Source organism: Pezoporus wallicus, unplaced genomic scaffold (assembly GCF_028554395.1).
Source record: "Pezoporus wallicus isolate ANWC-B61680 ecotype Strahan unplaced genomic scaffold, APGP_CSIRO_Pwel_v1 contig_7819, whole genome shotgun sequence".
NCBI lineage: Eukaryota > Metazoa > Chordata > Aves > Psittaciformes > Psittacidae > Pezoporus > Pezoporus wallicus.
The window spans coordinates 666584-687936 of NW_026642241.1; the positions used below are offsets into that span (position 1 = coordinate 666584).

Below are 21353 nucleotides of genomic sequence, written 5' to 3' on the forward strand. Positions count from 1 at the left end.
CTGATATACCCCAAACTGGCCAAATGCTGAGTCATTATTATCGACAGAACATCGCATAAGTACTCTGCCGAGCTTCCTCTGGGCTTTGAGGGTGTATAAAGCTAACACTAATGCTATATTGCTCTATAAACGCTAGTCCTCCCTGCAGAGAAGCAATAATTAATCAGAGGATGTGTGATATGTAACAAATTAAAAAGATAAAACTTCCCAACAAAAATTACGGGGCCAGGGAGACGCGGGCTGAGCCTTGCAGGGAGCTGGCCCCAGCATCCCATTCCCTCACTCGATCGCACATAACTAACCAGGGCCGCATCCTGCCGGCAAAGGAGAGGAGCCCTGCAGCTCCCGGATGCTGCCCTGGCCCCGCAGCCAAGCACGAAGCCCCCAGGGTGCCTGGTCCTTGGTGTTTGTCCTTCGCAGGTCACAGGGATCCTGGACGGGATGCAGGCGCTGGGGACAGCATCGTGCTCCTTGTAAACCAGTGACAGTCGGTGCTTCCTGGTCTTGAACGTGTCCTGGAAGCCCCTCGTGACACCGAGCAGGCTCGTTCCCGGCTTGCAAATAGCTGAGGCCATAAAATAAGGTGATAACAGTTATCACTGTGGAAATACAATCTCTGAGGAAGTCCCACCAGAGTAATAATTAAAGCAGATACTGAAGACTGACAACCCCAGGCTGCTTTTTGGGTCTCAGCTCTTTCTGCTATGCCAATACCCAGCATCTGCTTTCCATAGGGAGCCCTGATGTTTCAGGACCAAGTTTTGCTCCCCTTAAGTGGAAGCAGAAGTAAACAGTAATGTTTCCTGTGGAACAGAAAGAGAGACAGTTCAGTTCTGGAATATCAGGGAGGTTTTCACTTCCACCTTCCCAGGGTTGCATCAACCCTGGTCTCCGGCTGCTGTGAGCAGCCCCTGAGACCCACTGACAACCCCACTCTGGCAAGAGAGCCCATCAGCAACATCCACGGCAACGCTGACAGACAGCAGGGTCTAGCTCTGAAGTCCTCTTTGCAAGAGACCCTCAGGACAAGGAGCAGGACACGTGGGAGTGGACAAGGATGGGTTTGTGGGTGCACAGCAGCTGCCTGCCCATGCAAAACAATGGGGTCCCTGTTGCCAGGCTGCCCTGAATCGCTTTGCCAGGCTCAAGCCCAAGGAGGCTTTTAGGCTGTGTCAGTCACGCTGCTCCTGGAGCCCTAAAGGAGGTGGTTTGGTATCTATATTTAGTTGTCCTCACTTCCTTCCCTCCTTGACATTTATGAATTTTAGATGTCTTTCCTGCTGGGCCTCTGAAGGGCGCCTTGGAGGAACGTGTGGTGGCCCCAGGGCTGCACCAGGGACCTCACACAGGGATGGGGCTCCATCCTGGTGCTGGTCCTGCCCTAGGGTGCTCGGGTACCCTGGGTGCTGCCGTGGTACCCTCCAGCTTCTACAGGCGCAGGGGCTGCTGCCGGCTCTGCAGCTGTTGGAGGAAGGGAGGGAAAGGGAGGAAGGGATGACCGGGATCAGTGGGAAAAACTGGGATTCCAAGGGATCGGGGAGATGCTGTTAAAGTACATGGCAACTTACAAATGAGACGGGCAGCGCTGCCTGGAGCTGACAGTGTGCAATCAGAGAATAAGCCCTGCTGCAGCAGCACTGGTGGGATGGGACACCCTGCAGACCCCTCCATCACTCCCCAGTTCAGGACAGGGTCCTGCTCCCATCCTCCTCACCAAGCTCTGCCTCAGCAGCACGCTGGGTAACGCACTTCCTCCTGCTTAATACCCCGGGCTCCTTAAATAGCTCTGACTCTGAGTGGTGGATAAACATTAGTTTCACAGCCCACAAAGCAGAACTGCTGGCTACCGCCAGTCTAGACATAATGAGCTCCTCCCAGGACCCCTGGGAGCGCTCGGAGTGGGCTCTTCTTTACCCAAGCTGCCAGTCAAGCCGGTGCCAGGGGGAAGCAGTGCTGTTAATCTCCTTCCCACCATCCCAGCCGCAGCAGAAATCCCTTTTAGCATGGAACAGTTTCACTTTAATGTGCTGCCCCCCCGGCACACGGATGGGAGCAGCGTGGGTCACCTGCCTGCCCGCTCCTGCTGCCTGCCCACCACCAGTCCTGGCCATGGGAGCTTCCATATGGGACAAGAAAGATGAAGTGGGGCTGAAGCAGACCACGAGGGAAAAGATCCACTTGTTTTCCAGCAGCAAGTGCGTGGCACAGCATCCCCTTCCGAGAAACACCGGCTCCTGGAGGAGACATGAAGGGAATCACAGGTAGCACTCACCAAATTGTCCTCCCTGGATCTCTTCCCAGAACACGGTGGACATATGAGATGGAAAATAGGGAGAGCACCACTGCCAGGTCCTTTCCAGCAGATCCATGCACTGATTGCCAAACTCCTACCACATGTCAGCCCATCCTCCACGCCAGCGGAGCAGTGAAACGCTCGGAGCCTCTGAACCGCAGGGATGGGCAGGGAGCCAAGCATGGACTTTTCCATCCTTAACCTCCAAGAAGACGGACACCTGTATCTCTCCTTTCTGCCAGGCCGTATTTAGCAGCTGTAATTATACCCTTTCAATCTCTATATAAATAACTGGAATTCCGGGTAAAATGTTGGGTTGCTTGATTTACATCCCCAGTGAGTCAATAAGGTTGCAAGAAGGATAAATCATGGCAGAAGTGCTCACTCAGAAGATCCGAGAGGAAGAGGGAGCAACTTTTGCCCCCCCGCTCTCCCATTACTCATGCTTGTTTATAAAGAGGCTGGGATAGTGCTGGCATTAAATAAACACCGTGTGATTGCCCGAGCATTTCATCATTGTCCTAAGTGCCCATGGAGAGTTGCAGGAAGGAGACACTTTTTTTTCCTGCCTCCTTTTGCTTTCAGACCACTGAGGACCATAAAAGTCCATAAAGGTTGCTGATGATGCTGAGGGTCTCCATCCTCTCACCCCTCCATGCTCCCTGCCTTGATCTGCTGGCTCGGGTTGGCAGGACCCAGTGAGAGCTGTGGAATGAGCTTCAGTTCCCCCAAGCCCTCCAGGCCATGGGCTCCCAGGAATTTCCTTCCTGGCTTTTAGGGGAGGTCTCGATCCAGTGCGCAGTTTGGAAGGGGCTGTAGGCAGTAGCAGGGAAGAGACACGGCATTAGCTGCAGTGTCTGTGTCTTTGGACAGCAGGCTGCATGGCAGGGTGTGCAACGGTAGATGGACGAGCCTGTCCTGGATGTTTTTCAAGTGGAGATTAACCACTGAGTAGGTTCTTTTATTTAAGATGCCATATGTCTCTTCCCTCCAAATACCTCTTCCATCAGATTCCACTGTGATTCCCACTCTGCCTTCAACCCTGTCTTGGAGACACTATTGCAAACACTTCCTAAAACCCTGTTAGATGGGAGATGGAAAATGCTCTGAAGACTCCTGCTGTCCATTCCCCTGCGTACATCACACCGGGAGGCACATACAGCCACATGGCTCCTGCTCAGAGCCGCAGCATTCCTGGGAGGTGGATGCCATTCCTGGGTGTGGGGCAGAGTGATGGATTGACTCCCATTACACCGCACATCTCTTGTCCGCCTGTGCAAAGGGGCTAGCAGTGCTGCCCCTTTCCCCTGCTGTGAGCTTGAATCTATCAAGGATTGTGAGGCACTTAGTGCTATGTAAATGGGAGACGTATCAGCTGTGCTCAGATAAATGAATTTCACTTAGATTGATGGGTGTGAAGCACTTCCAAAATTAGGCCTATTCTTCTTAAATCAAACAGTTTCCCCAAGCCAGTTCAGCTCCATTGATGTAGAGGAAGTCATCAAGTTGCGATTCATCACCGGGTTCAATCAGAAACCTTCAATGCGGTGACCCACCGCATGCTTCCTTCCCTTGGCGGAGAGCGTCAGCATGCGGCCAGGAGCACAAGGAGCAGGACCCTCCATTGTCATGCACAGGGCCACCAAGGCTCGGTCTGCATGCTCCTGATGGGAGCAAAACCACCTCAGGTGTCTTCCATGGAGCTGGGAGAATTACCTGGATATTCAGCATCATCCTCACAGCCTTTACATATCATCAGATTCTAACTACAAATCACTGCTTCCCCCGATCTTTACCCGAGCATCCGTGCTCTCGCAGCCAAATTGGCAACAAAAAATCCAAGTCCAGCATCTCCAAAATCCCTGCCTCGCTCCCACAGGTCTCCTGCAAGCTCCACTGCAGGACTGGAGCTATTCCTAGGGATTAGAGATGGAAAAGCAGCGCACAGCAACCCCGGTGCTTGCTCCGATGCTCACACCGAACTGTATTTATGCCATTAAATGCTCTATAACATACAGATAACATCATAAACCCCGTTTAATTCCGTTAGCAAACAGCAAATCCCTCTCACGCCTAGGAGCATCACCATCAAGCTGCAGCAGGCCAAGTAACACCGGAGTAATCCCTGCCGTGCCGTTACTACATTGGCCTGATGATGGGGCTGTGCCCAGCCTGACCCCGGGGCTGCCGGAGGGGAGCAGGGGCTGGAATTTCTCCTCTCCTCTTTCCAGAGCCTGGCACCTCCTAATGACAGGTATCTGCCTGGTGTTTATGCATGGAGGAGCTCAGCTCTCTCCAACTTTTTAACTGCAGATAATCAACAAAGCTGGGCAAATAATTTAGTGCGTGTAATTTATTCTATGAATTTTGATTCTTTGCCCACGAGCAGCTTGTGCTGCTCACAAAGGTATTGGTCCTGTGAAATTATGCAGGGGAGCTGCTGCCGTGGCCTGGAGCTCGTTCAGCCGGCTGGCAGCGAGCGCCCGACACCCTGAGCATCGCAATGCTGGCTCCTTCCTGCCTCCTGTTAGCTGCTCGCTCGCATGGTATTGCTTCTGCTGACAGCCTGGAGAAACCTAACCTTTGAGGGCATCTCCTACAGGCAGAGCATTGCTAATAGAAACCTCAGCTGGGCTCCTAGGACAGCTGTGCCTGAGTTGGGCATTTGAAAGGAAGGTGCTACAGCCGCTTACCTGAGCGACTGTCCAAATGCAGTCACAGCATCCCTATGCTTGTATCAAACTGCCCTGTGCTGTCATTAAACGAGACTAAATATACCTCGGAGCAGCAGTAAGCACAGCTGCGCTGCTCCTCTCCGCTGGCAGAGGCAGGAGAGGCTGCAGCAGCCTCGCACATAACCGCAGTGCCAGCTCCAAGCTTGCCTGGAATTCAGATGTTGAGGCTGTGAGCTGCGCCGCGTCTGCTTTGAGCTGGTTTTGCTGCGTGATGCGTGTCCTTTGAGCCATGCCCCATGCCCTGCTCCTCTCCAGTGCGCCTGTGCTCCCGGGAGAAGGTGCTTACGTGTCTGCTGTCAAACACAGGGCTCCCTGGGTTGGGGAAACAGCTCTCACCATCACGGATTGCTGGTCCCAACCTATGCTCTGACTGCAGCGTCCAGTGATGCTCAGCAGCATCTTCACATGTGACAGGCAGCAGAGGAGCTGCTGGAACGTTCATTAGCGCTTCTTCCTGGTGGGAGTTAGCGTGTTTGTGAGCAGAACTGCATCAGTGTGTGACCGTAAATCACCTCCTGGCTCCGTACTCATACCTGGATGTTTGCCACTGCCAGTGGCAAGGCGTTCGAGCGCTGTCACTCCTCCGATGCCCTCCGTCCCTTCTCTTTATCTCCTACACATTGTGAGCTTGTTGTTTGCAGAGAGAGCTCCGGCCCTTCCAGTTAGATGTGCCTGCCAAGAAAAACGTTGATTTCTACCTTCCACCTACCTTCAGTTATCCGATTAATTCGATTCAAGGAGCAGGGAATTAAGTTCTTCTGCCTTTTTTTAACCTGAATGCAGAAACATTGATGGAGAAAAGGACCGTGGCTGTTAGACCTGTCCCGTGACCAAGACAGCCTTCAAATGTGTTTTAGCCTGACTTGGCGTGCTGGGTTTTAGGAGCTAACTGGAGTGAACTAATCCCAAGTCTTAATGAATAATGTTTGAATCTAATTTCCATTTTCAAACACGTCCATACATTGAAGAATGAGTCACAAGGTGTTTGTTGTGCGGTGGGAGAAGAGACAAGCTGGGCAGGGTATTTTTATGTGTTTGTGAATCATTGTATATGATATTTCCCTCCACTGTGCCTCTCTGTCCTCGCAGTTTGCTGCAGTGAAATCCATTCAGCTGCACTGGAAATGTAGGCACTTTATAGAAAATCTTTAATAGCGCCGGCACAAACGGATGGCTCTTATTTCCTCCCCGCAAAGTGGCAATTTGCAAAACCACTGCTAACAAATATTTACCCTCCTCCCCCGAGCCTTTACCTAAGGAGCGATGGAGCTGCCTCCCGGCAGGGACACACAGAGCTCTCTGCCAGACACGCAGGGGACCACAGGCACGAGTGGCGTGGGGGTGCAGAGCCCCGCAGCTCTGACCTGCGCAGATCCATATGGAAACAGGCTCGCTGGAGCCCGTAAACACGGCGTGTGAACACATGGCTGCACAGGTGCCAGCGTCTACGCAGACACATATGGGAGAGGCAGGGAAGCGCGCGGATCCTTTCCAAGTCTTCCCGTCCTGGCTGCCGAGCCTGTTTGTTTTCTGGTACGCTCGTCTTGCTGGAATTTTTAACATTTAATTAGTTGAACCAGCTGCTTCGCTTTGCAGAGGGAAGCTCAGTTTCGCCTCGCTTTACACGGGTCTCCACCGTTAGCAGGATCCAGCTGACGGTGCATCCAGTCCCCCAGTAACAGGCTTGGGGATGCGCTGGCAGCGGTGGTCGTTGCATGAGTGGTGCCAGCCAAGCTGCCCCGGGCATCAGCCTGGGCTGGGATCACAGCACAGCACAGACCTGCCACATATCTCCTCTTCATCCCTCTCGCTTGAACTGGAGCTGAGAGCGACCTTATGCTCTGCAGATTGTCCTCCTGTGGAAATGGGATGACAACCAGAGGACTCACCTGGTAGAAGACAGATTTCTACCCAGTCGTGGCAGGGCACGGACCTCCCCCCCCCACAAGGCAATTCCCACTGCATGAAACACAATCACTACCTGTCCGCATGAAAGACGCTGCATTTTCACCAGCGGTGCTCAGAATCCCCCCTGGAGAACCCTCTGGTGCCAAAGGGAGGCTGCGCCCCACACGTGTTGGGCACAGGGGCTGCTCCCCTCCTGAATTACTTGCCCCGGCTGAAGTGAGCACCAGACACCGGCCCCGTTACGGCAGCTGCAAAGGATCCCATTGATTTCAGGGAGCTGGGATTGCAGCCTGATTATCGCCACCGCACATGAAAACACTTCTGAGGTGTTTGCCTTTGGAAAAGGGCAGATCGCCTCAAATGTCAGGTGTCAGTAAAGCCTTTCTGCATCCCGGGCGGGCTCCCCTCTCCAGCCTCAAACGACACAAAAGGACCCTGCGCAATTCTATTCACACCAGATGCCAGCTCCTACCTTTCAAGCCAAGAGAAGTTTGCCTGAAAATAGACCCGTGAACTTCTTCCCGATCGTTCTCAGCGCTCCTTTTCCCCCCAGGAAATAAATTTTTAATTGTTCTTATTCTTGGCCGTCACCCTTGCAGCGCATTCGCTTCCTCATTGAAAGTCCGAGACAGAACAACACTGAAGAGTTTTCCATTTTCAAGCCTCTCGCTTCTGACACAAACAAACAAAGCCCGAACATGTTTAATGAAACAGTTTGGGGTTTCAAAATGAACGCTGTTGTTTTGATCAAAAAGCCATTTGTAGCTCCAATCCCGAGGACGTTTTCCTTAAACCCATTTAATCCAGCTCTAACAATCTCTTTGCAGCGAGAGGTGCAACACACACTTGTTTGCCAGCCTGGATTTGCTTCCCCCTCATTAGAGCTGCTTGGGGGGGAGTGAAGATGCTCCTGGGAATGTGGTGCCAGTCACAGGTGGGTGCTCCAATACAGGAGCAGCAGCAGAGCCGGACACGTGGTACCTAACAAACAACAGCAGCAAACATTTTGCCTCCATTTCCCTCCTCTGGTTGTCAGGGAATAAAAGTTCATGTTTTCTGCTGCACATATCCCAGTCACCGCGTGGCCAAGCCCCCACAGGGACATCAGTCCCGGGTGTACATCCCATGGCTGGTGCATCTAGCGCCAGGTTTGGTCAACAGCTCTTGTCTTTAGGAGCTAAAACTTCATTTCTATCAGGCAGCGCCTGCAAAAGTGCTGCCCATGCAGTTGCTGCTGCCAGCAAGCTCATTAGCAGAGATAGCCATAGAGAGCGAGCACACAGGAGAGATGAACCAGGCCCCACCATTGTGGCTCCCGGGTGCAGCAGCAGCTTCACTCACATACCTCTGCGTGCCCAGCACAGCGAGCAATGCCCACATCACCATCACCCAGACACCAAGCAAGGCAAGGCCAGCAGCCTGCAGCGCTCTGCAGCTCTCACCCCTGCTCACAGCCTGTCACTGCTGCGGCAGCGCGGGGATGCACCATGAGCCATCCCAGCTCCTTGGGGTTAGCGTGGTTGCGGTCCAAGGTGGTGCCTGAGGCTGGTTGCTGTGTCGCTGCAGGGCTACACGCAGTAATAACTCCTCCAGCATGGTTACACTTCGAAGCACCTCACTAGAAGCAGGAAGAAAGAGCGTTTAAAGTCGAGTGGAAACAAAGCCAAGAGGGTTTGGCAGGTCTGACTTATGAGAGGAAGGAACTTAACAGAAAGGCCTATAAAAGAGGGAAGGGGCAGAGGGGAGGCACGGAGAATCCAGGGAAGCTGGGGAATAATCGTAATAATAAAACTAGTATTAGTCATAAATTGCTCCCTCACGGGCTCGGAGGGACACAGCAGGCAGTTAAAGCACGATAACAATAAACAAGAGTAATTAAAACCTCGTAAAACACGTCCTAGGAAAGGGAAGCAAAAGATTCTAAAGCTCCTGAAACCCTGCAGAGGACATAAAATAAAGGCAAGGGGGAAAACTTATCTGAGGTTGACCGAAAATATATCACAGGCAGTAATGGGTTTCTGCAGAGCAAAAGAGACAGGGAGAGGCTTAGACTAGAAAGAGGCACAAAGCGAGGAGCCTGGGGTCCTTCCAGCCCCGAGAGCCCTTGGGAAGCACCATTCCTGCTCCCTGACATCCCTTACTTTCAACAGTCTCTAATCTGCTGGTTTTCCCCTTAACATCGGATCACATTCCAGGAAACAGACCCAAAGCCAGCCTTGCAGTGCCATCACCTTGGTAGGCTATGTCACAACGGCCCCAGTTCCACACGGATTGGGCTGGGGAAGGATAACGCCTCCTGATTAGGATGGGAAAGACAAGTGCAAGCTCTCACTCTCTTCCCGAGCATGTTTGTGCACGTACGTGTGCTCAGATCCTGCTTGTAAATCCTGCGGAGACAGGACTCGAGATCAGGGGAGTCGAAAATGCAGGATGACTGCAACACATCCAACCGGGAGCGCGCCGGAACGCTCTGACAACTTACACCAATTATACACCAGTTATTTGTCACATCGGGGAGCTCATCAGTTTGTGTTTCAGCAGGAGGTGATGTCTGAAGATGAGATGGAGGTGGGAAAGCGGGGCAGGCTGGCGGTGCAGAGGGGTCCTGTTTGCACGCCCTCACCCTGCACTGGCTCTCCTGTGCCCGGGGATGATGCTCCATAAGTACATATGCAGCATGGGAATGGGGTCTCGCTGCATTTTGACATGTATTACATGCTGGAATAACTCCGAGGGATTCCTGCACAGTATAATGATGAGAGTGCCCAGTAATAGGCAAGGAAACAAAGCCGGAGCTACCGCACCTGCGGTTTCATAGCTGGAAAATTGTGATCTTAGCAAACCAGTTTGCTCTAACGATGTTATTTGTAGAGCAAAAGCTTCTTGCCCCATTTAAGCCGATGGTGGGGGATGTTTGCAGGGAGAGGACTCTCAGGAAGGATAGTTTACTGACAGGGGAAGGTCACCCAGACCAAACACACTGCTGTGTGCTTCTGCAGCAATGAAACCTCCCCTCCCTCCGATCAGGGATGGGGAGGCCAGCGGGAAAACACTATCCTTGGAATGGAGTCCAAGCACAGGGAGAACATTCCTCCACCAGGCAGCCCAAATGGCTCCATTGGAGCCATCCCCTTCCAGGCCACGGTGGCTTCAAGTCATGGATGCCACATGCTCAGTGTGATTACACAGACGTGGTGAGTGGCCCAGGCTGCCACCTCACCCTTGCAGAGCAGTGTGCCCTGCTTCAGAGGGAGACGAAGCTGTGCCCACTCACAGAGCCAGCTTGCTGCTGCAGGGGGAACCCTTTGACCTCAGCAGCCATCGGCTGATTAGCCCTCTGCCTCCTATGCACGCTTACAGATGTCACTATTGATCACAAATTAGGCAGCTCCTGTTTAAACCCAGCTCCATTTAACTTGGTGACCTCAGGGGGATGCTGAGCCCACACCTGACAATGTGCCAGGTCAGGACACGTGTCCCTGCCAGTGCTCTCCATCCCTCAGCAGTCCCCCAGTGTGCTCTCCCCCACTGGTACAACAGGGATCATCTGCCTTGTGTTTTCTTCCTTCATTGAGGGTGGGTGCCCTCTACACCCTTCCTCCCGAGCAAAGCTATGCCGCTTTTGCCCCATGCAGGGAGAGCGGATGGAAAGCAGGATGCTTCCAGACGAACCCTTCCCCCCCAGGGCACACAGACAAGCTGCTGTTGAGGGTTTTAATTTCCTCTGCCACAGAGCAGCCGCGTGCCTTTTATACAGAGCTCCTTTAAAGACTTTGGGAAGCAATTCCAGCCATTTCTATGGGCGCGGGGAGATAATGGAACGCTTTCAGAGCGTGCTCTGTGGCAAGGAAAGTTCAATTCTCGCAGCCGCATTCACCATGCTCTGTGCTCCAGCATCCCTCCCACTTCTTATTTCCTAGCAGCTGAATGACTCCCAGCGTCTTCCTGCGGCTTCTCTCTCATGAAGCACTTTGGGTTGAGGAGCAGAAACAAACTCAGATTTACCCTAGGCCCTGGCCACGAGGCAGAGAAACAGGGGGAGGAGGGAGCGCTCTGCCCCAGCACCAAGGAGTGGGCACCCAGCACCCAGGAGCAGGAAGCCTCCACCGAGCTATTTTTAGTCTCACCACTGCAGAGCAAGCAGCAGCTCCGGGCCCTGCTCTTCCTTCCTTTCCTCTCCCCTCTCACATCGCTCCTCCAGAGCCAGAGCAGAGGCGGATGTGGGGAGGAAGGGGTCTGGCTCCTGCGGCACAGTCAGCCCCCATCCTGTACCTGGGCACGGATTCAAGTCTCCCTGCTATTGGAAGTGGCATTGCTTATGCAGAGCTGCACGCCTACTTCACAGGCTTTGGACTGGCCTCTGAAGTGGCAGAGACACTTGGGCATGAAACAAGCCTACACAGAAAATAAATTGTATTGCATTTAAATATTTCTTAAGTCATTTTAATGTATTTAAGTCTTAATTCATCTTCTCAAAGTTCCTTTTCACTGCACTAATGTGACGTGTTTGACAGAAAGATGAATTACATTATTAAAGAGTCTCTCTGGCAAATTTCTGTAATAAAATCTCCCTTTCCCCCCCGCTTCTCTCCTCCTGCAGACACATGGACCTTTTGCTTCCTTCATCTTCACAAGTTATTCCTGGGTTTCTGCAAGGGGCTCCAGGACAACTCCTGGATCCTTCGCTTGCAGATAAGGTAACCTCATGTGCCCACGTCGGGATGCCATGGGAGAGGATCTGACTGAGCAATGCTGTGTGCCCTGGGCGAGTGGAACCTCTCCACACGTGCAACCCTCCTCATCCTCACCAGCAGCGGCCTCAGTCAGTCGCATGAAGGCGCCAGGGGCTGCCCAGGCTGAGCCTTGCCTTCCTCCACGCCAGCCCCGTGCAGACACCCACTGGATTTATGCCCTGCTTCCCCATTCCGCCTTGATTTATCCCCTCCGGCATGCCGGAGAAGTCACGCACATTAATCATCCTGACTTCTAAATTGTCTCCCCTAAATCATTCTCCAGGCTGGAGCCATTTCCCCAGAGCACCGGCCAGGCCCTCCCTGCCGGACAGGGCATCCTGCCAAGGATGAGGGGGCTTCACACAACGGCCCTAACGTGATCCCAGAGGCCTGGCCACGGTCAGGATCCACCAGGAGCTGCGCTGGGACGTGTGGATTGGGAATGGTGGGGACTGATCAACATAAAGTTAGCCTAAAACCAGAGAAAGTCAAGTCAGAAGTGTGAAGAGAAACTCCAGGCTCGGCTGAGTGCTTGATGTGAAATACTGAGGATATGGCTCAGAACAGAGCCCTTCGACTTAGGCAAACAAAAGGCACCACAGACCCTGAGTAACCGCTGGATGAAGCGATGCAGTGGCTTTGGCACCAGGGATGCTCTCCTGCCTCCCTCCTGCCTCAGCACCTCATGTTCCAGGCACGTGAGGAACGGCATTGGCCAGGCTTTTGCCTTTGCAAGCGTTGCTCTTTGCCCAGAGCAGGAGGGATTTGACCAACTTCATCTTCCAACCCCGGCACACAGAAGAAAGGAGAATAAAATCCTGTCACGACCCCGCCTCTCTGACCTCAAGCAGCAGGGGCAGGCTGCAGGCTCAAACACACCCAAGATGCTCAGCCGGGACATGGAGCAGCAGCCGAGGAGCTGAGAGGGGCTGCGGGTGAGGACTGGGAGCTGTACAAGCAGCTTGGCAAGAGCAAAGTTTGGGGCTCATTCTGTGGGGGGACTTGGCACTGGAGTCCCACCATGCAGGGGAAAGGCGGGAGGTTGACCCCCTCTGCAGAAGCATCTTGCAACAAAGAAGAGATCTGCTCCCTGGCTGTTTAGACCCTCCAAAGCTTCAGTGATCTGCCCAGATTAGTCCTCAACAAGCTGAATTTCTGCTCCAGGTACTGCAGCTGCTCCTCACTGAATAAAACATGCCGTTCCCAGTGCTGAGCCCCGCAGACCAGCTCCAGCAATTCTCTTATTTCTCTTGCTATTCAGGCACACATTTTTTTGGCAAACGCCTGCAAAGAGGCTCTCGGCTTGCTGCTCCTCTCGGGTTATTTCACGCAGGGAACGGTGCTGCTGTTGTCAGGAGCCTCCACCATCACTTGCCCTGGAAATGTGGGGTGCTGGATGCAGCATCTGCACTGGGAATAACACCATGAGCCCCCCTGAGCAATGGGCAGACCCTCCTCTGCTCACCTGAGCCAGCAGTAGGAGCTGTCCAAGGGATGCCCATGGAGCAGCATAGGGATGATACCGCTGCTCTTCCCAGGCTGTCCCACTCAAATCACTGCCTGGAGAGCCCAGAGTTTGGGGTGAGGCAGCAGCAAAGCCGAGGCCAGGCTCGAGGCTGCTCATCTCCATGGCTGTTGTTACCAGGTCAATGTTATCTACCCAGTAGGGATTTTCTGACTGTCATATTTGGTGCGAGCTGTCTGACCAGAGCCTCCCTGCTTGCCATCTTCATGCACTTACAGGCACTGTGACCTGAATGGATGGTTTCTGCTCTGGGCTGAAGCTCTTAATAGAAACATGTCAATCAAGTAAGGACAATGGCAATGCAGCTGTAATTCAACATCGCTCCTGGATGGGGTGGGTATCCCGGCAACCCCTGCCCGTGTGTCACCACATGCATCCCCAGCTGTGTTTGCACTTGCGTGTGCCCCCAGACAAACACAAGCCCTGTCCTCCCAACGTGCCAGGGAGCTCCAAACCCCTCCACAGCGCTACAGCGAGAGAGAAGCTTTTTATAAACACGGAGAGATCCAAGTTTGGCATCCGCTCCCATAATGATATAGCAGATCGTTACAACTTGTGACATCCCACTATAAACAGAAAGCTGTAACACCCTGTAATTTAGAGAGCTGGATCAGGTACTCGTGTGCTTCACATAATCCAAAAGATAGTGGGTTTCAGGCTGAGCTTTCCCTTTCTTTTTGCTTGCTTCCCTTGCCTTCCCTTCTGGTTGACATGGTTACGGGATCCTGAGGATGGGGTAATAGGACACGGCACACACGTTCGGGGAGACTCAGAAACCCACCAGTGCCTCCTGGAAAACCGCAAGCAGCACAATGCTGACAGACAATGCAGCTGCTTTGTCTCCCTGACGTCTCGCCCTCTCCTTCTTATTGCCAGTGAGGTATTTGCAGGGAGATGTCGCTTCCATTCCCAAAGCTTGCCACCTGCCCAAACCCTTAATCTTCTTCCATTCCCAAAGCTTGCCACAGCCCTTTCCCTGCCCAAACCCTTAATCTTCTGCCTGCATCACCAGAGTCACTTCTGCTGGGGCAAGGGAGATCCAGGGGGAAGTAACCAGCGGTGGGAGCGAGCGCTTCCAGAACCCCGCTAGACGGAGGCAAACCTGCTCCTAAATGGAATGCTTATTCCCAAGCACTGTCTGCAGCAGTGCAAGATCCTTCTCTCCTGGGGGGCCTCATAGAAGCTGTAAATATTCGGAATAGCTTTCAAGGCGAGGCTTATGATGGTTCAGCTCTCCAGAAAATCCATGCTAATGTGTAGCGCCGTCACCATCCGGGAGACCTCGCTGCAGATGCTTTTGTGGCTGCGAAGAAGAGAGTTCTGATTGCTGGTGTCTTGCTAAAAGTTAAATACATCCAGGCTTTGGAACACGCTGGGAGCGTTTGGAAGAGGAATCACTCGTTAGTGGCTCTCATCCACCATAGCCCTGCTCCAGGATTGGTTTAAGGACTACGGATTAACTTTCCCAAGAGCTCTAGACCCAGCTGGGAGTCATTGGGAATGGGATGCTGTGCTGTACTGCATCCCTCCAGCAACAGAGAGCCAGCATGCCACTCACTGCCGTGGCTCGTGCCCCATGTGTGCTGGGCAACAGCGTCAATGCTTCCAACCTGCAGAGTTGGGATCCGATTTCATCAGCTTTCTCTTTCATATCCATGGAGCTCAGGCTTTATCCGTCCGAGCCTTGCAGAAAGCTTGTGTGTGCGGAAGAGGAGCAGGTTCTGCAGCTCGTGCCTCCTTGCTCATCTCCTGGAGAGTTTTGTACCTTGTCATCAGCGCTGACATGCAACAAAATGGAAACAAGGCTATTTAAAGGTTCCCGTAGAGTAGGGTGCTTAAAAAAACCATGCTCAAGTGTAAATGTCAATGGGACTATGACTGTAATGCAGGCTCGTACTAAGCCATTTTACTTAATTGAGGCTGAAGGCACTGAAAGGGAAAAAAGGAATCAATCAGGGAGACATGGAAATGGAAGCAGCGGAGCCCCAGCACATTTACTGTGCCTGCTCCAGCACAAGGCTGTTTAAAGCAGCTTGATGCATCAGAGGAGGCATCCATGGGTCGTTTTTAAATCAGGGCTCATGGGTGAAGGAGCCGAGAACGCTGGATCCAATGGGAGAGCCAGGCTGGAGCCACTGCAGAGGCAAGGCAGCCATGGCTGCTGGGATTATCCTGGGGGAATCCAGAGCAGGAGCCCAAAGCTTGAACCATCTTCCCTTCTGAGATAGGTTTGCAGCTCCCCTTGGTGGAAGGAAGCGGGGGGACAAGGGAGAGCCAGTCCAAGAGTCCCAGAAGGACCTTTAAGGTGCTATGGAAAGAGAAGTTCTCCCTGTCCTCAAAGGCTTCCCAGAAGTGATTGATTTTACCAATCCAGACGCTTACACGGTTTGGGGTGCTTGCAGCAGTCTTGAGCATGGGATGCTGTTTATGGCTATCTCGGTACAATGGCTTCTGCAGTAACAAAACTCTCTCATCCTAGGGGAAAAGAAGGGTGCTGAGCTTGCACAGAAACCCAGTACCTCCAGGACCCACTGGCGGGGGTCCCCTCTCTGGTCCCATCCTGCTCTGGGGGAGCCAGGGCTCCAAATGAGCTCTGAAATTCCTCTCTCCTGTTCCTCTGAAGCGTCCTTTGCTTTCAAACTGTGTTTATCGTGCATGATTGATATTTGACATTACGCTGCACCGGGAACACACGCAACATCGCTCCGCTGGGATGCGACACTCTTCCAGCAAGCACATCCATCAGAGCTGCGAGGGGCGACGCGGGGGCCATCCAAGGGGAGGGACCGAGGCTGGGTTCCATCAGGGATCTCGCTGCACGGCTGTGGGCTGGGGAGAAGCAGGGAGTTAAAGGTTCCCTTCCCAGCACTGCAGGCAGGGCATGGCTGCCCGAAGCCAGGCTGAAGGATGCTGCCTGTGCTCCGCCGCTCTGGGCTGCCTGTGCCCTTGAAGGATGGCCGAGAAATCCTTGACGGGAGCGAGAGGAGAGGAGGGCTCGAGGGGAAGGAGGGACAGCAGCGCGGCCCTTGGTGGGTGGAGATAACAGGGGAAGTATCGATCCCCGTTTCCCTGCGCTGTCACTCGAGAGGCGATTGCAGGAGGACTGTGTTATCTTCCCGAGCCGTGCCTGCGCGCATAGGGAAGCGCTGGGATGCGATTCGTTAAACAGTTCTTATGGTCCCGAGGTGCAAAAGTAAAATGAACTCAGCTGAATAAATCCAGGGCCTGACACCCATCAAGAAACGAGACCTGCTGGGCTCCAGCAGAGGAAAAGGCTCCCAGGATGTGCAGCTTCCCAGCACCATAGGGACACCACCCCAAGGGAAGGGGCTGGCCGCAGCATCACACCATGCCTGAATCCAGCCCCATGAGGGCTCGGGAATGAACAGCTCAACATTGATTTTTGTTTAAGTTCCCATTTATTACCATGCTGTGGATGGAGATTAACTTTCCTGGCTTGGTATTTATTACCGTTTCACATGCTTTCAAACGGAAACCAAAGCTGCTTAGGTAAAGAGCTGGTGCCCGGCTGTGATGTACCACGAGGGATGCTCTGCCCCTATTCCTGCATGTCTGTATCAGCGGGGATGAGCCAGCACCTCCTCCCTGGCAGCTCCTGCTCCCAAAGCAAGTCATTACCGTGTGTTTCTGTGATGTCCTGTGGTGAAGCACTACATGCAAGTGACTGGAGACGCACCGGACAAGCCTCGCTACCAGCTCTGCTGTAACAAGTACAACGCGCTGGACAGAGCAGAATTGCTCTTGACACTGGGATTATATCTCTGCCAACAGCATCAATACTCTATTAAAGATATGTGATAACACAACACTAATTACCAATTGAGGGACCGTTAAAGACAACCTACAAACAGCATTTCGATCTCGCCTTCCAGATTAAAACCACCACAATGATTTCCTGCTCCTTGTACTTTACTCCCGTGTTTTCTGCCCCCATGCATAATGCAGCAATGCAAATTGCCAGCGAACACCTAGAAGACTGCTGCGTTCACCTGCTGTCCAAGGGTAATGCCTTCCTAAGCCTGGACCCGAGCAGGAAGGAGATAAGTCTTGTTGACAAGCTGAGAACAGCAGAGAGAAAACGTCCTCTCTTATTCCCATTCAGGCTGAACAGCAACATCACAAACGGCTGTGACTTAGCAAGAGAGAAAAACCCAAGCGGTGTGGGATGAACTGGGACGAGCCCAGCCCTGCAAAGCCTTTCGGTGACTCTGTCTTCAGCCAGTGGAGCAAACACACTTGTCTTTCCACGCTCCTACTCCATCCCCAATGGTCCCACTGGCAGCAATCGCACAGGAAGCGGTTCAGAAGCTGATTGCAATTGTGCTGGGCTGAAAGCCATGTGGCTGGGCAGATGTCCAGCACAGCATCCAAGGCCTTGAACTGGCATCTCCATGCAGCACCTTAACAAAGGCCACAAACCCCTAGGGGGTCTGGAGACCCCCATGCTGCTGCTGTCTCAAGGCAGCAAGCTGTGATTCCCTGCCTCCGTAAGGAGGATGACAGTGATTTACCACTCCTTTTGCCAAAGGAGCTGCAAGGCTCCAGTATCTCTAGAGCAGGAGCAGGCCAGTGAGGGCCTCCCAGCGCTTCTGGGCTTAAAAGCTTTGTCTGGTTTTAAAGATGGTTTTGCCCTTGTTTTCCTCCTAAGGCTATGGAGGGCAGGCAACCACAAGGTTAATGAAATTGAAACCGAGAGTGTAAACAGCAAAACCCCCTCATCCCACAGGGAAAACCCCATCCTGCCATCAAAGCTCAGTCCCAAGGCTGCAGAACATTTTGCAGGGTCTGAAAGACCAAACCAGACCCCTGGGGGACCCCCACAGCCCCAGCGTGTGGCACCACACAGCCCCCTCTCGGAATGGTGAGGGTAACAGGAACATTATGGCTAAGGATATGGGTACACACAGAAACAGAGGGATTGGAGTGTGCCTCCTCCTCCCAGCCGGTATTAACAGCACGAGTTAGCTCAGAGCATCCTTCCACAGAGCGCAGCTTAAATAACCACCTAACGTGGGAGCAAGGGCACAGCTCCAGGACACTGACATGGGAGGTGATGCTGCCATGGCCTCTCTGGGGCAGCCTCAAGAGAGGGAGCTCCCTGACCATTTGTTTCCTGTGTGCAGCAGCACCCACCAGCCATGCATTATTTTAATGAGACACAATAATATTCTGCCAGTTCTACAAGCCATAGATTGAAGCCTCAAAGAGAAATCACCTGAACCTCCATATGATCAATCTTGTCAAAACACCTTCATTTAATCCCTTACAAATGCAATGAAGACACATTCAAAATGTCATGCTTGGGGTCTGGGAGCCAGGTCCCTATAGATCAGCCAGCCCAGGTAAACCGTGTTATTGAGGAGCTGTTTGACAGCAGACGTGCCAAAACCACTCATAAACTGTGCACACCTCATCTCACATGGAAAACTCATGCGCCTGCTTTTTGTTCCCTGTACCTTTCCATGACTGGATGCAAGGGGGTTGCACAGGGATGCACACAACTCATAGCATCGGTGACAATGCGGACACCCTCACACACAGCAAGGTCCCTGCCCTCCAGCAACGGACACATCAGGAAGCAAACAATTTCTGCAACACCCACAGACAGGGCTGACCCTGCAGCAGGGTCAGGAGCATCAATTTGCTTTGCAGCACTAGGCGAAGCATGAGTTTCATTCAGCATCCTTCACCAGAGGTAACTTGTGGAGCATCCCCACACATCCCAGCCAGTTGCCCAAAGGAACTTATGGTACATCCACAACATGTACTCCCAAGAACTTCCCCCATGGGACCGAGGTGATGGGCTGGCTGTTTTGGGATGAACACCCAGGTGCCCATTTAACAGAAAAGATGTGTGACAGGTATGACAATGGACAGGGATCAGTTGGGTTCTTTATTGGTTCTGAAGGTGCTTAGGTTTAAAACAATTTGTTAGGCTCCCTGTGATTTACTGCCATGCTGGAAAATGGGGCTGAGTATTGATTCTTTGCCTTTTCTATTGCAAATGGGTGTAATGTTTTATAGTATGTCAGAATAATAGCAGCGGGCACTTTATCAATGTCAAATGTTAAAAATGATCAGCTATTGTGATGTAGGAGATTAAATATGAAAGCTTGATGGGTATATAAAAGCAGAATGGCAATAATAAAGGGATTTTTATGTTCAACTCGTTGCTCTCCCAAATCTACCTGGGGAGCTATTAGAACCAACTGCACTGATCAGTGACATATCACTATGGGTTAAAGGACAGGGAAGTGCTGGGTTTAATTCCCATGGAGGGGGGATATCCCTCTAGCATTACAGGGCCAAGCTGGACCCCTGCTGTCTTTTAACCTCAAAGAGGGAGGATCTTTCCATGAGGATAACTTCTAGACCAACTAATCCTCGAGCATTTAAAATGTGAAGCCTGAACATCTGTCAAACAGCTCTATTTACCAAGCAAACCCAACGAATCTAGCTGTTTTCAGCTGCCTACCAAGTGAGCTGTGGGAGCGCCGGTCACAGAGAGGCAGAAGAAGCTGTTCCAGGAGCAGAGGCTCCCACAACACAAGAGGAAGACACAAACCCCGAGAAGAGCCCCACCTTTGTGCCCGACCCCACACTCACCTCCTGGGCTTGCTCACTGCCCTGTGCTCGCCCATGATCCTTCCTCTCTGCTCCTGTCCCCTCTCCAGCGCACAAAGCCCCAGTGCCCCCAGCACCAGCCCTTTTATAGCCCTGGAAGGCCCTAATTCCTCACAGCCTCTGCAAATCCCCACTCACAGCCAACAGCTGTGTTTCTGCACCAGGCAGGGCTGCCCTTAACTCCTTCCCCACCACCCCGGTTCCTGTGCTCCCCTCCAGTGCTCTCAGTCACAGTCATTTGGCTGCTGAGGGTCGCAGATTTCTGGTCAGGTGAATAGGACAGGTCCTACCCGGTGGAACCCACGCTGGAGCTCTTTGCTCCAGAGCCAGGTAATGGGCACGGGCAGCATTTGAAGCCCGAGCAAGATGAGAGGGTGAAGAGGATGGCGCTGCAGTGCCCATCACGGCCCGTCTGCCCGCGCAGCAGCACGTTCAAACACTGATCTCCGGTGCAGTGACAGGTTTGTGGGATGGAAGCGAAGCTCCAGCCGCCCTGGCCCAGGAGGAGCCCCACAAAGGTGCCTTGCTGACAGCGCCACGTTGGCTGCAGACAGGAGAGGCTCCCGGAGCGCATCCTGCCGGCTCCCCGCTGGGAATCGGCTGCTGTGGCTGCTTTTGATCCGTCCCCCGGGAGCCAGTGTGCTCTTGCTGCCCGTGCTAGGAAAACCAGGCAGGAAGAGGAGGGAGACTCTCAGAGCTCCATCAGTGGAGATGACTTCCATGAGCAACCATTAATCCTCTCACCCATACCTTAATACAAAGCAAGAGTGAAAAGTAGAAAAGGCCAATAACTCTTGAAGCCCGGATGCCAATTAATGGGTTTGAGTTGTCATAAGCAAGTGAAGGAAAAGCAAGCAGAGGCAGGACAAGTGTTCTGCTAATTAGCTAAACACTTTATTAACCAGCACTAATTAAAGCAGTTCTTGGAGGCTGACAAATGGCTGGAATTACTCAATTTAGAAGTTAGTTTTGACTCCGGTAATTTATACAGCGCCGGGAAGTTACAGGGGGGAAATATCTTTCAACTAATGTTTTTTTATTAAAGCTGACAGCAATAATTAGTTATTTGCTACTAACGGGGCAGCCCCCGGAGGGAAATTCACCGAGATGGATGGCTTGGGCTCCTGCCAGCAGTAATTGCTCTGAGCTTGGTCAGACGCTGGCATGCTGACCCGAACAGAGCCTTCGGTCCCTGCCTCCGGGCTCCCTGGCCGTGGTGCCAGGAAGGGCTTCAGCAATGGAAGTGATGCTCTGGAGCCGGAGCTGCTGAACCCCAAGCTTGGCAGGAACAGCAACGACTCCGGTTCTCAGCACGCAGAGCTGGAAGGCAGGAATTGCAGCCAGGGAGTAGCTGGGAGCCACTCGCTGCAAGTAATCCACATTGAAACCCCACTGATTTTTGTCCAGAGAATATCTGACCGTCTTTGCCAAGGGCCAGTGTGAAAAGTGTTGGGCCTGAACGTAAAGCTACGCCCACAAAGAGAAGAGGGTTTAACGCTGAGCAGTTACCACAG

General features: G+C 52.7%; 1 long non-coding RNA gene across 1 annotated transcript; it reads right to left on the reverse strand.

Moving 5' to 3' along the window:
* Positions 1-4333: 4333 nt before the first annotated feature.
* On the reverse strand, positions 4334-19888 carry LOC130609382 (uncharacterized). The gene is made up of 3 exons (XR_008974772.1): positions 19822-19888; positions 6282-6884; positions 4334-5700 (listed from the first exon to the last, which is right to left on the reverse strand). It is a non-coding gene; the product is annotated as an uncharacterized LOC130609382 (long non-coding RNA).
* Positions 19889-21353: the final 1465 nt, after the last annotated feature.